The sequence below is a fragment of the Lepidochelys kempii genome, chromosome 1 (assembly GCF_965140265.1).
Source record: "Lepidochelys kempii isolate rLepKem1 chromosome 1, rLepKem1.hap2, whole genome shotgun sequence".
Lineage (NCBI taxonomy): Eukaryota > Metazoa > Chordata > Testudines > Cheloniidae > Lepidochelys > Lepidochelys kempii.
Genome location: NC_133256.1, coordinates 191,527,279 through 191,544,800, shown reverse-complemented (window position 1 = coordinate 191,544,800; position 17,522 = coordinate 191,527,279).

Below are 17,522 nucleotides of genomic sequence, written 5' to 3'. Positions count from 1 at the left end.
CTTTGTTCCCCAACCCCTCCAGATCTGAAAGTATCTTGACCCTCATTGGTCATTTTGGGTCAGGTGCCAGCGAGGTTACTTTAGCTTCTTAACCCTTTACAGGTGAAAGTGTTTTGCCTCTGGCCGGGAGGGATTTTATAGCACTGTGGACAGAAAGGTGGCTACCCTGCCCTTTATATTTATGACAATGGCTGTGGCAGTCCCAGTACATTCCAGGTGCTACCCAACCCCTGAGGAAGTCTGAATTTATTTTGTGATTTAATGAGTATACATCCCTGTTCCAGGCGAAAATAAGGCAGCTAGAGAGCTGGTAACATATGGGTTGGAAAACAGCAATCAGCCTCGGAGTGTTTTATGTAAAAATTCATGCTTCCAGAGCTATTAATGCAAGCACAACGCATCCCTTCTGAAATGAACACCTGAGAGCTTAAAGCTTTGCCTTGTCTATGTGTAGTACATAATTTCCTGACAGGCATAGCTCTCTTAACTCATCTCTTTTCCACACACGAAGCCAAGGCACAACCTGCATAGATGACAAGCTTTATATCCAATTCCAGCTTTTAAAGTTCAGGCAATTTTGACACTACCTAGACCAAAAAAAGGATCATTGTTTGTTATAAATACCCAGTGTGCTTTTCACTCTTATATAACTTAGATGTAGTTTAAAGGATTTTGTTCACACCTTCAACCATGAATTCATGACCAAACCTAGTAAGTTTCATTTACATGGGTCAGATTTTCAGAAATCTGAGCATATGGAGAGAGGGGTTTATAACTGAAACTTAAGTATAGTATCTTCTGTCAAGCAAATACAGCATAGTAACTAAGAAATTGCTGCTGTAGGTGCTCTTATTGGAATTTACCTGATCACTATGCAATTAGTATCTTACTGTTAATATTCCAGATTTTTTTATTTTATATAATATATATATATAAAATTAGTATGGACACAAAAGGGAGTGTTAAATTACTAAAAAAATCATCTCGTTATACCGAAAACAGTTAAACATGACAAAATTATTGTTCTAAAATTGCTTTTAACTAGTCTCAGTCCTGATGGCATATATAGAAAATTAGGACCACCATACCAGTTTAGAATATTCTTGCCTCTTTCTGACACCAGTACTGTGTTCAGACATCCATGTCGTCCTGCTACCAAGCACTAACATAAAAAGCCATGACTTTGCAAGTCAGCTTCCCCAAGGAGGAGAAATCAGTGGTGCAGTATCTAGGTATACTCTAAGCATAGCTTGCTTTATTTACACATATACAAGTCTTGAAATGAGACTGTAATACCGAATTCAGGTCAAGTGTTTTTTGCAGGAATCTCAGCACAACACCAATGCCCAGTTCCTACAGAGGAATTCTGTTTCAAGAATTTATTTTAATAAAACCAAGGCAGAAAACCAACTCACATGCTGCTCACACAGCTCCCTCTTTCCCACAACTTTCATATCCCAAAAATTATTGCACAACATGTCTACCCTAATCAAATTTTGCTCTCACATAAAGAAAAACTTGGAAGACTATATGCAATGGTGCCATTTGGTAACATCTGCCATAATGACTGTACAAATATTAGTATGCTCATAGCAGCTATGCTATTGAAATACTTCCTCTTAGTACCTACTGAAGTACCTCCTCTCAATGTATTTACAATGACTTTCTCATCTTCACAGCACTGTTAAACTGCTGCGGATATGAGCCATGAATTAAAAGCTTCTCAGATAAAACCACAATTTCAGAGAAAATACACAATATCTAATTGAAGATCAGCTCTAAGTCAGTAAGTAATGTAGGCTGCTTTTTATTTTAAATGAAAAGAAAGGTATCAGTAAATATATTTGAATCTCAGATGTAAAGAATGCAGAGCTATCTATGTTATCTGTAACAAAATGTATACTGTGAGATAGGCGCACAACATAGATATAAATGCCCACTCCCTGACCCCCTGGAAGTTTGTCAGCGAGGTTAATATGTCACCACAAAATTAAAAACCTAACAGCGCTATATACATAAATAGATGTGATGTTCCCAGGAAACAGCACCCCAAGAAATTGAAAAAAGGTCATTTTCCTGGGTAAATGATAAAATTCAGTACCTCTTGAACATGTTCTTTTCAAAGGCCTATTGTTTATGAAAAATTCTTATCACATGTTCAGTCCCTGATTTCCTCAAGTGTAGTCAGTGGACATAATCACTGGCAAATATCTCTTTCATGTATTACCCAGGGGATACAATGGAAGCAGATACAGTATTTTCAATCTTATATGGAGGAAATAGAGAGGAGTGGATTCTGCACATCAAGGTAGAATTGTTATTCTTACAAGTAAAGATAAAAATCAACTGGTAATGTCTGGTTCAGAAATGTGTTAGTGGTCTATTCCCAGAGTCGCAGGTCTTGCCTGGTATGTAGTAACAGCACAACTGATGACACTGGATTGCTGTTTTAAGAGAAAATGTTTTGAAATTATTTTTAAAAATACCCATCTTCAAATTGTTTATATGAACCAGTAAACATGTTTTAGAGCCATTACACATACATACACAGTATACCAAGATAGTTGTTAGGAGTGAAATACAAGTATGTTTCTTTTAAAATATCAGGCTGTCTTTTCAGAAAAAGGTGTACCCACACTAGGCCTGAAGACCAACATGATCTAAGAAAACAAAAATGTTAATATTTCCATATAACATATATGTATTCCACAATAGGGTTAGAGTGTGAACTAGAGGGAGCCCTGATTCTTCTTTCAGACATATTGTCCCTATCAGTGCATCCACTGTGCATGCGTGCCCAGGCGCCTTCAGTTGGAGATTTTTGGTAGCAGTGTCTGCGGGTATGTGTCTGTTCCCTACAAGTTCTCGTGATCCAATATGAGGGCACCACAGGGAACGGCAGACCCCCTGCCATTCCAGTTCATTCTCAAACTCCTGTGGCCTGTGACACAGCTTTGCCATGTGTGTTGGGTTAGCTTTGCTAATGTTTTGCCTTTCCCTACTTTATTTTTATTTTATTTTATTTCTATTTTATTGCTTTTTTTCTTGTACTTCTGGGCATTTCAGGGATCCGCTCAAGCCCCATTCTCCTTTCCCTAGTGGCAGGGAACTTCCCTGCCCACCTCAGTTCTTTTGTTTGGAGCCCATTTTCTGCTTGGAGTATGACCAAGACCCTAGGGTTTAAACCTTGCTACACTTGCAAAAGGTCTTTCTCCCTCAGTTGTGGGCACTCCAGCTGTTCTCAAGAGATCCCCTAGTCCTTGAGGATATCCTTGCCAATAAATGATGTCCTACTAACATCAGCCAAAGTGATATGGCAGATATCTACCATTATTCCTCCCATCTGCAAAAGAATCAACACAGGTATTATGTTCAAATTTGATTATAATCAAAAGGTATTATGGCTCTCCAAAGGGCTTGAAGTTCTTCTTCTCCCATCCCATTCCAAATTCTCTTTTGATGGATGCAGTAAATGAGTCACACAAACATTGCACCAAGTCCACACCGCATGACAGGGAGCTCGAACATCTGGAGCTCCTCAGTAGTAAAAGTTACTCTTCAGCTGTGTTCCAGCTTTGGGTAGCTAATAACTACGCTGTAATGGTTAAATATGGCCATATGAACTATAGCAAATTCACTGATTTTACTGATTATTTGCCACAAGATCAGAAGGACTAGTTCCAAGCTCTCATCTCCAAAGATTGTCCAAGCCTCCTTGCAAGCCTCATTGAACACAGCTGACCCAGCCACTCACTTGGTGGCCACCACCATAGTAATGCACTGTGCTTCATAGCTACAATCTTTCAGGCTTACAAGAGAGGTCCAGAACATGGTTAAAGATCTTGCATTTGATGGCCCTAAGCTTGTGAAAGGATTCAGTAGTAACCCTTCATTTCTTAGGCTTTGACACCCCTGTGACCAAAAGGAATTTTAGCAGATCACAGACAACCCAAAGATCTCATTCAGCCGAGTAACTTACATATCAGAGGACTTTAGAACCACCAAAGAAGAGATCTGTGTAGCAGAGGGAAAAAATCTCATCCACTACCACAACTGAGCCAACAGCTTCTATGAAGCAGCCTTTAAGATGCTTTGGATGAGAGCCACAAATCACTCCCCCTGGGTCTGTTGCTGCATCACCCTTTCCCCTCCTACCCCAGGAGGATAGTCTTTCCCACTTCAGATCATCATAGGAGCAGATCACATCAGACAGATGGGTGCTAGAAGCTGTTGCATCAGACTATACCATTCACTTCAGCTCCATCCCCACCTCCAATACCCATCCCCTTTTGGGGACCTCTCTCACAAAAGACCTGTAAAGGCAGCAAGTTCAAGATCTCCTGCTCCTGTGGGTGACCAAACAAGTTTTCCCTTGCTTCATCGGGAAGGGGTTCCACCCAAGAAGAAAGGATGCAGACCAACCCCAGACCTCATAACTCTGAATACAAATATGAAATTGCAGGACTACTAACTGTGATATGTAACCTATCATTTCAATCAGCTTCTGTACCAGACGACTGGAAGATAGTTAGTGTGATGCCATTTTTTTAAAAGGCTCCAGAGGAGATCCTGGCAATTACAGGATGGTAAGACTAACTTTAATAATAGACAAAATTGTTTGGAACAAAGCCTCCATTCCCTTGAATGATCAAAATGCACACAAATTATAATATAGGACTTGTATGCCACAGACTAATGGTCCATTTAGGGCAGTATACAGTAGATGCCTCAAAGGAAGATGCAAAAACCCCAGAGACAATTATTCAATAACCTCTCCTGATGAGAAGCTTCTCCCCAACCTTAAACACTTACTGGTCAGATTATGCCATGAAGAGTTTATTTCCCTTACATATTTTTACTGTGTCTTATCTTACCTTTTGTAATAAGAATGTCGAGAGTTACACATATCGTTCTCTTACTTTTTGGAATTCTATTCAGTTCTTGGCCTCAAAATAACCTTGTAGCAGTGAGTTCCACAGAGTAATTGTTGACTATGTAAAATTCCTTTTTTTCAAATTTACATGCCTTGCCTTTCAATTTCGTTAAAAGTTCCCTTGTTATTATTACAAATAAGTGTAAATAAGAGCACTTCTTTTCTCTCTCTAATCCAGATGTACTACTGTACACCTTTCTGACACTGCCCCCCACCCCAGCTTTGTCTTTCTAAACTCAACCATAATCTTCTCAAAAGCTTCACACATGGAAGTCCCTCCATGCCTGAAATCATGTGTGTTAGCAGCTTTTTGATATTTTTTTCTGCTATATTGTACCTTAAGAGACGGGAACTGAACATAGTATTCAAGGTGAGGGTGTACATATAGTTATTATAAAATATAAGTTTGCGGGGGGAAATGAGGGGGAGTTTTGTTCAAAGAAAGCTCTGTATATACAACCTTTTTCTGTGAAAAAATTGCTTTTACATAAATTGTGATTTTGCTTTTTTCATTGGTGCTGTTTTCCACTCTGGAACAGAGTGACAAAGGTTCACTTTCATACCCATTAAACCTGCAGCCACTGAAAGGATTTATGAGGCATAATCATCTTTACAAGGCAAAATGCACACAATGTGATACAAAGCAAGACAATGACATGCCTGATTGAGATGTATGCAGTGTTGAGGTTCATGGGGGAGGGGGGCATGTCTATGTATTTCCATCCTAGTATTTAAAGGTGAAAAACCTCTATAAAATCTAATAATAAAAGGCAAAACAGCATGCTGTAGCAACAGATAAAATATAAGATATAGCATTTCATCAGGACCCTATCACCCCAAGTGTCTTGCACCTAATTCTAGCAATTATGAAGGGAATTAGTCAGTAAGCCCTGGTCTACACTAGGACTTTAGGTCGAATTTAGCAGCGTTAAATCGATGTAAACCTGCACCCGTCCACACAATGAAGCCCTTTATTTCGACTTAAAGGGCTCTTAAAATCGATTTCCTTACTCCACCCCTGACAAGTGGATTAGCGCTTAAATCGGCCTTGCCGGCTCGAATTTGGGGTACTGTGGACACAATTCGACGGTATTGACCTCCGGGAGCTATCCCAGAGTGCTCCATTGTGATCGCTCTGGACAGCACTCTCAACTAAGATGCACTGGCCAGGTAGACAGGAAAAGAACCACGAACTTTTGAATCTCATTTCCTGTTTGGCCAGCATGGCAAGCTGCAGGTGACCATGCAGAGTTCATCAGCAGAGGTGACCATGATGGAGTCCCAGAATCGCAAAAGAGCTCCAGCATGGACTGAACGGGAGGTACGGGATCTGATCGCTGTATGGGGAGAGGAATCCGTGCTATCAGAACTCCGTTCCAGTTTTCGAAATGCCAAAACCTTTGTCAAAATCTCCCAGGGCATGAAGGACAGAGGCTATAACAGGGACCCGAAGCAGTGCCGCATGAAACTTAAGAAGCTGAGGCAAGCCTACCAGAAAACCAGAGAGGCGAACGGCCGCTCCGGGTCAGAGCCCCAAACATGCCGCTTCTATGATGAGCTGCATGCCATTTTAGGGGGTTCAGCCACCACTACCCCAGCCATGTTGTTTGACTCCTTCAATGGAGATGGAGGCAACACGGAAGCAGGTTTTGGGGACGAAGAAGATGATGATGATGATGAGGTTATAGATAGCTCACAGCAAGCAAGTGGAGAAACCGGTTTTCACGACAGCCAGGAACTGTTTCTCACCCTGGACCTGGAGCTAGTACCCCCTGAACCCACCCAAGGCTGCTTCCTGGACCCGGCAGGCGGAGAAGGGACCTCCGGTGAGTGTACCTTTTAAAATACTATACATGGTTTAAAAGCAAGCATGTGAAAGGATTACTTTGCCTTGGCATTTGCGGCTCTCCTGGATGTACTCCCAAAGCCTTTGCAAAAGGTTTCTGGGGAGGGCAGCCTTATTGCGTCCTTCATGGTAGGACACTTTGCCACTCCAGGCCAGTAACACGTACTCGGGAATCATTGTACAACAAAGCATTGCAGTGTATGTTTGCTGGCGTTCAAACAACATCCATTCTTTATCTCTCTGTGTTATCCTCAGGAGAGTGAGATATAATTCATGGTCACCTGGTTGAAATAGAGTGCTTTTCTTCAGGGGACACTCAGAGGAGCCCGTTCCTGCTGGGCTGTTTGCCTGTGGCTAAACAGAAATGTTCCCTGCTGTTAGCCATGGGGAGGAGGGAGGGTTGAGGGGGTAGCCACGCGGTGGGGGGAGGCAAAATGCGACCTTGTAATGAAAGCACATGTGCTATGTATGTAATGTTAACAGCAAGGTTTACCCTGAAAGAGTGTAGCCACTGTTTTATAAATTGTGTCTTTTTAAATACCGCTGTCCCTTTTTTTTTCTCCACCAGCTGCATGTGTTTCAATGATCACAGGATCTTCTCCTTCCCAGAGGCTAGTGAAGATTAGAAAGAAAAAAAAACGCGCTCAAGATGAAACGTTCTCCGAGCTCAAGCTGTCCTCCCGCACTGACAGAGCATAGACGAATGCGTGGAGGCAAATAATGTCAGAGTGCAGGAAAGCAAAATGACCAGGAGGAGAGGTGGCGGGCTGAAGAGAGTAAGTGGCGGGCTGAAGACAGGGCTGAAGCTCAAATGTGGCAGCAGCGTGATGAGAGGAGGCAGGATTCAATGCTGAGGCTGCTGGAGGACCAAACCAGTATGCTCCAGTGTATGGTTGAGCTACAGCAAAGGCAGCTGGAGCACAGACTGCCACTACAGCCCCTGTGTAATCAACTGCCCTCCTCCCCAATTTCCATAGCCTCCACACCCAGACGCCCAAGAACGCGGTGGGGGGGGCCACCGGCCAACCAGCCACTCCGCCACAGAGGATTGCCCAAAAAAAAGAAGGCTGGCATTCAATAAATTTTAAAGTTGTAAACTTTTAAAGTGCTGTGTGGCATTTTCTTTCCCTCCTCCACCACCCCTCCTGGGCTACCTTGGTAGTCATCCCCCTATTTGTGTGATGAATGAATAAAGAATGCATGAATGTGAAGCAACAATGACTTTATTGCCTCTGCAAGTGGTGATCGAAGGGAGGAGGGGAGGGTGGTTAGCTTACAGGGAAGTAGAGTGAACCAAGGGGCGGGGGGTTTCATCAAGGAGAAACAAACAGAACTTTCACACTGTAGCCTGGCCAGTCATGAAACTGGTTTTCAAAGCTTCTCTGATGTGTACCGCGCCCTCCTGTGCTCCTCTAACCTCCCTGGTGTCTGGCTGCGCGTAACCAGCAGCCAGGCGATTTGCCTCAACCTCCCACCCCGCCATAAACGTCTCCCCCTTACTCTCACAGATATTGTGGAGCACACAGCAAGCAGTAATAACAGTGGGAATATTCACTGAGGTCTAAGTGAGTCAGTAAACATGAAACTTAAGGAGCTGAGGCAAGCCTACCAGAAAACCAGAGAGGCGAACAGCCGCTCCGGGTCAGAGCCCCAAACATGCCGCTTCTATGATGAGCTGCATGCCATTTTAGGGGGTTCAGCCACCACTACCCCAGCCATGTTGTTTGACTCCTTTAAACAACAGCACCAGCGCGCCTTTAAACGTCCAAATGCACATTCTACCACCATTCTGCACTTGCTCAGCCTGTAGTTGAACAGCTCCTGACTACTGTCCAGGCTGTGTATGGCTTCATGAGCCATGGCATTAAGGGGTAGGCTGGGTCCCCAAGGATACATATAGGCATTTCAACATCCCCAACAGTTATTTTCTGGTCTGGGAATAAAGTCCCTTCCTGCAGCTTTTGAAACAGACCAGGGTTCCTGAAGATGCGAGCGTCATGTACCTTTCCCGGCCATCCCATGTTGATGTTGGTGAAATGTCCCTTGTGATCCACCAGAGCTTGCAGCACTATTGAAAAGTACCCCTTGCGGTTTATGTACTCGGCGGCTTGGTGCAACGGTGCCAAGATAGGGATATGGGTTCCGTCTATGGCCTCACCACAGTTAGGGAATCCCGTTGCAGCAAAGCCATCCACTATGACCTGCACATTTCCCAGGGTCACTACCCTTGATATCACCAGATCTTTGATTGCGTAGGCTACTTGCATCACAGCAGCCCCAACAGTAGATTTGCTCACTCCAAATTGATTCCTAACTGATCGGTAGCTGTCTGGCGTTGCAAGCTTCCACAGGGCTATCGCCACTCGCTTCTCAACTGTGAGGGCTGCTCTCATCTTGGTATTCATGCACTTCAGGGCAGGGGAAAGCAAGTCACAAAGTTCCATGAAAGTGCCATTACGCATGCGAAAGTTTCGCAGCCACTGGGAATCGTCCCAGACCTGCAACACTATGCGGTCCCACCAGTCTGTGCTTGTTTCCCGAGCCTAGAATCGGCATTCCACAGCATGAACCTGCCCCATTAGCACCATGATGCATGCATTGGCAGGGCCCATGCTTTCAGAGAAATCTGTGTCCAGGTCCTGATCACTCACGTGACCGTGCTGACGTCGCGTCCTCGCCCAGTATCGCTCTGCCAGGTTCTGGTGCTGCATATACTGCTGGATAATGCATGTGGTGTTTAATGTGCTCCTAATTGCCAAAGTGAGCTGAGCGGCCTCCATGCTTGCCTTGGTATGGCGTCCGCACAGAAAAAAGACGTGGAACGATTGTCGGCCGTTGCTCTGACGGAGGGAGGGGCGACTGACGACACGGCTTACAGGGTTGGCTTCAGGGAGCTAAAATCAACAAAGGGGGTGGCTTTACATCAAGGAGTATTTCAGGCAGGACTTCACAGAGGGTTCCAATAAGAAATGGTGCACCTAAGCTATTTTTCTTATTGGAAAAAGGAGGTTAGCCTGGCCTCTGATTAATACATGGCTAGATTTACCTCGCTGCATCTTCTCTGTGAGTGACTACAGTGTGACCTAGAGGAATGAGTCCCCTAGACAGGGGAGGGGGGGAAGCAAATGAGTACAAAACAAATCTGGTCTATTTCTTGTTTCGATCCACTTCATCTATCTCTTACATCTTTGGCTGGCAGCAGACGGTGCAGAAGGACTGCATGCCATCCACATCTCATGGCTGCTCGGCAGAAGATGGTACAATACGACTGCTAGCCATCCTCATCTCTTGCCTGCCCGGCAGAAGATGGTACAGTACGACTGCTAGCAATCCGTATCACCTGCCTGCTCACCATAAGACGGTTCAATAGGACTGACTGCAGGACTAAAGAGAATGACCTGGTCAAGTCACTCCAAATTTAGTCCCTGCGCCTTTGTCTGCCCAGGCGCTCCCAGCCGACGTGGCCAGGAGCACCTTGGACACGACGATGACAGCTACCATTCGTATTGCACCGTCTGCTGCCACAAGGCAAGGGGTTGCTGCTACTGTGTAGCAATGCCGTACCGCGTCTGCCAGCGCCCAGGAGACATGCGGTGACGGTTACCTGAGCGGGCTCCATGCTTGCCGTGGTATGGCGTCTGCACAGATAACTCAGGAAAAAAGGCGCGAAATGATTATCTGCCCTTGCTTTTACGGAGGGAGGGAGGGAAGGGGGGCCTGACGGTATGTACTCAGAACCACCCGCAACAATGTTTTAGCCCCATCAGGCATTGGGATCTCAACCCAGAATTCCAATAGGCAGCGGAGACTGTGGGAACTGTGGGATAGCTACCCACAGTGCAATGCTCTGGAAGTCGACTCTAGCCTCGGTACTGTGGAAGCACTCTGCCGAGTTAATACACTTAATGCACTTAGAGCATTTTCTGTGGGGACACACACACTCGAATATATAAAACCGATTTCTAAAAAAAGACTTCTATAAATTTGACCTTATTCCGTAGTGTAGACATACCCTAAGTGATTTTCCCTCTTGCAATTCTTGAGTATCAGCATGGTTTTAATACTTATGTAAAGTTATTGTGTTCATAGAAATGCAGTCATTCAGCTGGCTCCAAGTGTACTAATGGATTTAGCATTGATATTTCAACTCGCTTGTCTGGAAATGGCTTGAGACCCAGCTAAGTATGAAAGCTTCTAATTAGTGTACAGTACCACACTTGATACAGTTTTTAATAACCTGTCCTTTTCCAATACACAGACCCCTCTTTCCCCTCCCTCCAAATATTTCCATAATAGTTCTACAGTGAAATCACATAAAAATCACTTTTTGGCCCCAAACCTAGGTGCCTAAAGGTTAGGGTCCCAAGTCCATACCTATGCTCCTAAATAAAACTGGTCTGGCTTTCAAAGATGCTGACAACCTACAGCTCCCATTCAATACATGGGGAGTGGTGGGTGCTCAGCACTCCTGAAAGTTGGGATACTGCTAAACTTCTTAGCTAGGGTGTCCAGAGTTAATGGGTCCAGAAGTAATGGAGACACCACCATTCTCGCTCTCTCATTGCAAGTGGGAGGAGAGATCCCAAGCAGAAGCACCTGGGGCAGTTCTAGATGTGATCTTCCTGGTTTCCCCTCCCTGCAACTCGTGTATATGGGAGAGGGGGAGTATGCTTCTCTTTTGCTCTCTCCTCCATGTTGCAGGAAGGGGTGGATGGGCTATCCCACATGGCAGCCAAGCCAGTCACTGATAGTCATTGGACCGTGGAGTCAAGAGGAGGCTGCTGATTGGCTCATGTCTGCTGGGGCAGGTGGAGGGGACAGCTTCTGCATGTAGCACCATAATGTTGCCAACCCTCCAGAATTGTCCTGGTATTAAAGATGAAGCTTTATTTAAGGATTATGTCATGTGATGAAATCTCCAGGATTAAATCCAGCCAAAATTGGCAACCCTAGCTGGCAAGTGGCCATTTTTGATTCTTGTTTTCTGCTGGCCAGTTCCAGCCCCATCCTTACCTATTGAACTGAATTTCTTATGATGCCAGGGGCTAGACTGAGTGCCAAACTCGGTCTGGGAGGAATTTTTCCCATATGGCAAAATTGTCAACCGGCTATAAGGTTGTTTTTTAACCCCACCTTCCATCCAGCACCTTGGAAGTCCAGTATGGGTAGGTTAAGTTAAATTATTGCAATGTTGGTCGTGGGTAAGCTACAAAGGGTCCAATGTGAAGTTTTTGTAACCCAATGGGCGGCTTGGGGACAGGCCCAGAGCATGACAACGTCTTCCAATTTCTTGCAGCATGTGACTCCCCTCGTCACATCTCTCCCACCTTCTATGAGTAGGAGGGTAAAAGGTTGGAATGTAGGGTTGCAGTCAGGGTCCCCAGTCAGGCCTGAGGGTATAAAGGGGGCACTGCCCTCATATGTGCCTTTAGGTTTGTAGAATCCAGGGTTACTGATGCCCATTTTGTGATCTGCACTGGTATTGCCATGTTGGGTAGTTTGGGAAGTGGTTCCCTCTTGGGCAAGAATTCTAATCAAGTCGTAGCCTCCACCTCTGACCATAGTATGGAATACATGTGTCATTGTTTCCATGTCATCCTGAATTATGTGTGTGTTTAAATGTGGGTTTGGTTTAGGAACCTAACTTTAGGCACCTGAATTGGTAACTTTTAGCTCAAGTCCTTTTGGTCATCACCCATTGAAGTTGGAGGATATTTATACAGACATCCTATCATTTACACAATCAATCTTGTGCATTGTTGATCTAGTGTGTTTTCACTAGGTTAAAATAGTTTCAAGTTACAAGTTGCCACATCTGTCATGTGGGCATTGTAGATACAATCAATTAAGCTTTCTGATCACCATGAACGTGATTACCAGTTGATCCTGTGGGTCAATTCCTGCACTGTATTAAGTATCAAATACCAAGTCAGTTGATTGGAACATATGAAATAATGAATCACCACTCAAATTCTGCATATGCAATGGCAACTCCATAAAAATACAAGCTATCACCATGGGTTAGTTATAAATCACAGTAAGGGCATATTTAAAATACATCTGGACTCATTTTGTTCAACATTGCAGGAAAGAGTCACGTCTCTGTAGCACAAAGTATTACAAACAAATGTACGAGTAGCCAAGAAATTTTAAGGGGTGATCAATTATTTCTACCGTTGGCTACCCATGAAAAATATTCACCACTTTAGTTAACAGTATAGAACTTGGGACATACAGTTGTTTATAAATGAACAAGCACTGCTGTAGAGGTAGGAAGCTATTTAGGTTAGGTCAAAAGCTGAAGTGTTCCTTTTAATTGGTTTTTACTCGATTGTGGAGTTTTTCCTTTAACAGTAATATCTAGAAACTGATCAACTCATAGGTACATATGGAAACCCCAAGCGAATAAATTACGTTATGAATTAAATTAACTATTCAAAGTTCAGTAACAATGTCCTGAAAAGATCTCCAATTAAGTGATCTGTCTTTCCATCTTTTAAAAGTAGCATCATTTTGTCTTGGAGTAGTACTTGGTGGCCTGCATATCTAGCAACTCAGTGAGAATTGTGGCACTACACCAAGTAACATTACTTTTTTCCATATTTTCAGTATCATAGCATGTTGTCTGATATACTGTCTTTCCAATTGTTCAGTTTGGAAAAATTATTAAGAGCAATACGCTGCTCAAAGCTGCATTATGTGCAGCTGTTTCAAGTTTCTGTAACAACCAGTTCAAAACATCAAGGCTAACTTACAACAAAGTATTCAGGTTGGGGAAGCTTAGTAACTCCTTTTGTTTTATCTCTTTTAAATCTCTCATCAAGCCTATTGTTGGCCTCTTTCAACGCCATGGGAAATGGCTGCATGTTTTATCTAGATGGAAGTACTGGGAGAACTTGTAGAAAGAACACTTGGGAAATGACATTTTCTTCTCATTAAGTTGACCCTGCTAACTTAGATAAGATTTCATTCCTCCATCCTTCAAGGTCTTGACATTAGATGTATAAAAAAGGTTGCAGATTTATAACTATTAATTCACTTTAACCCTGTGAGGTCTATATACTCTCATGGTTGAACCCCTCAGGGGACCATCAGTATGGACTTTTACTGAAATAATCCAGCTGGGCATCATATTTTACTTGGATATATTTTACCAAAAAGCTTACGGTGATATAGGCTTCATACCGTCGTAACTTTGTGGCACTGAATGGAAGCTTTTGTTTCACAGAAATAAAACCAGAAAACCTTCTGAAAAAAAAGCAGAATTTGATGGGTTTATTTTTAAAAAAAAAACATGGATCATGATGCCCTCAAGCTCTCCAGAATCTGATAAACTGTTTCAAAAGCTGGATAGAGCAAAAGGACAAGTTTCCAAACAGATATCCCCCTACACCTTGTGCCTCTTTTTGAGGACAGTCTATGATATGAACCATACAGATAAAGCAAACTCCTGTGGAGAATTGCACATTGGTTTCATTAAGGTTAGATACTCCTGTCCAACAAGCCATTACAAAAAAATAATCCCAAATAACCCTATTTACAGCCTTCTCTGAATCTAAAGCTAAACGCGGCCCATTATTCATTCTCTGAATGTGATGAATGCTGTTTAATATTTGCCAAGTAATATAATTAGAAGCTCTTCTTGAGTAAAGCCAATTTGATTGGTGTTAATTAGTAATAGTAGTAGGGCTAGAGTTATCCTCTTTGCTAATACTTACGCCAGTATTTTATTGTCTGGATTAATTTGAGACACTAAGAGCTACTGGAAAGTTTTATACAACTTGCTGCTGAAGTATTCTTGCCTTGGAAATGCCTAGAGAGAGTTTTGAACTTCATCGGTTGCCATCCCTTTACTTTGTTCTTCATTAATCTGCAGAAGTTTAATTTTTCCAGCAACTAACTGTGTTTTATATTATAGTAATGCCTAGGGCTCCCAATCGTGCACCAGGTCCCCATTGTACTAGATACTGTACACACACAGTCCCTGCTTTAAAGAGTTTACAAGGTAAATATAAGATGAAAGACATCTGGTGGATACTACTCACAGACAGGGAAGCACAGGGAAAAAATGAGATTTTTAAAGAGATTCTTTGGTGTTATTAATTTTTTAACATGTCATTTTAACCCTCAAAACAGCTTCAAGTATTTTTGTGGCAGGTACCCTCTTATTCTCAAGTAGACAATGTTCAGTAACCTCATCTAAATCACAAGACCTCAAAGCCCAAAACATACAATATTCTGTCCTGGAACAATAACGGGTTTAACTCTGATAGCTCACAATCCTTCTGGGCTACGATTAGGCACTTTTTGCCATTGGAAAGTGGAGTACTCCAGCTTTCCGATATGACACACAGCACTTGATATTATGCCTTTAGGATATGTCAACATTCCATTGTATCCCAGCTCTGTGGGACCCAGGCTTGTGGACTTAGTGTTTCCAAGTCCACACTAGAATGTCCACGCTGCATTGTAAACCTGAGTTTACAAATGTTGGACCAGAGTCTCACAGCCTTGTTAATGCATCCATACTGCACTACCCAGACCTTCTACGTACTGCAAAATGACAGGGCTTGGACTCAATCCAAGTGGCACTTGGGTTCCAGCCCACCACCATAGCAGGATTCTAGAACAGGGTCCTGAGTGCTTGCTAACTTAAGTCAAACTCATTTCTGTGTGTGGATGGAAGGCAGGGCTTGGGATCAAATCTGAGTCACTAGTGTGCACTGTAGACATACCCTTAAGGTCCTGGGAGATAGACGACTCTAGAGATATGATGGTTTTACCCCTAGAAATGCTACTTTGAAAGGTATTTTCAGAGTATTTTAACACTTTTTAAATTCAGAGATCTATATATTTTGATTCTTGGCAATAAGAAACTGCTTTACAGAAGGAAGAAAATGGAAAAAAAAGTCAAAACATTTTTACCCAGATATAAAGTAATTTTAAGATGGTTTCCTGTTCAGTATTCAGAGTGCATTTTCAGTATAAATGTTTCACTGGTACTTGTTTGGGATAACCAGCATAGCTAATTTATGTCTGTTATCACTTGTAAGTAATGTAGCTACCCAGAACTCATGGAAAACACTTTATACAACACAAACACACAATACAAGATTTACATTTTTTATCCACTAGTCTTAAAACAGATAAGCAAAGTATGCCAAATTCTGCTCTATGTAAACCCATTGATATACTGTGTAATATCTTTCATCCAAAGACATCTGGACAATCCCATTGAAATTAAGCAGCAGAATTTTGTCCATCCTCTATTGAAAAGGGAAATAATTTAAAAAGTTAGACTATAGATGTGGTATTTTTAAATGCTACTCCTTGAACTTTATTATAAAAGTCACAGTTTAATAATTAAGAGTACTTGTTTTCCCTCCATCTTTCCTCTTAAACTAGCAATTTCTATTTCTAGTGTTACAAAATATTTCCCTTTTTTTTCTACCAAAAACATACCAATGGGTGTTGGGACCAATGTCTTCCCTTCCCCATATTTAGAGTAGTGGTATTTAGGCTGAAATAGAACATGGTACTGAATGTCCATTAATCTACTCTTTGGTAATCATTTACACCAATGCAAAATGAGTGTAGAATGCTACCACTTTAATTTGTTAACATCAGTCATCAGGACTCCAACTCCTCCACTGACTTGCTGTGGACAAGTAATCGCTCTCTATCCCTGAATTCTCTGTCTGTAAAGTGGGGACGATAGTGTTAACCCGCCTTGATGCTAATGTTATGAGATTTAAATTAGGGTGTGTATAATACATATATTTATATGCTAGCCAGCATATATTAGTGAACACCATTTAGGTACTTATACATATAGACTAATCATGTTACCCCTTAACCTTCATTTTTTTGAGATAAATAAACTGAGCTGCTTGAGTCTACCACTAAAAGACATGTTTCCAATCCTTTGATCACTCTTGTGACTTTTCTCTAAACCGTCTCCCTTTTGTCAACATCCTTCTTGAATTGTGGACACCAGAACTGGACATGGTATTCAAGCAGTGGTGGCACAAGTGCCAACTACAAAGATAAAATTACTCCTATTTAAGATTCCCCCATTTATGCATCCAAAGATTGCCTTTGCCCTTTTGGCCATAGCGTCACACTGGGAGCTCATTTTCAGCTGATTATCCAGCATGACCCCCAAATCTTTTTCAGAGTCACAGCTTCCCAGGCTAGAGTCCCCCATCCATCACCTACATTCTTTGTTCCTAGATGTATACATTTTCATTTAGCATTATTAAAAGGCATACTGATTGTTTGTGCCTAGCTTACCAAGCTATCCAGATGGCACTATATCAGTGACCTGTCCTCTTCATTATTTACCATTCCCCCAATTTTTGCATCATCTGCAAAACTTTATCAGTGATGATTTTATGTTTTCTTGAAGGTTGTTGATACAAATATTAAATAGTGTAGGGCCAAGAACCAATCCCTGCAAGACCCCATTAGAAACGCACCCATTCAATTATGATTCCCCATTTACAAATAAATTTTAAGACCTATCAATTAGCCAGCTTTTAATCCATTTAATGTGTGCCATGTTAATTTTGTATTATTCTAGATTATAATCAAAATGTCATGAGGTACCAAGTCAAACATCTTACAGAAATCTATTACGTCAACATTATTAACTTTATCAACCAAACTTGAAGTCTCATCCATATATGTGTGTATGTCTGTGTGTGTGTGTGTGTGTGACAAGAACTATTTTCCATAAACCCA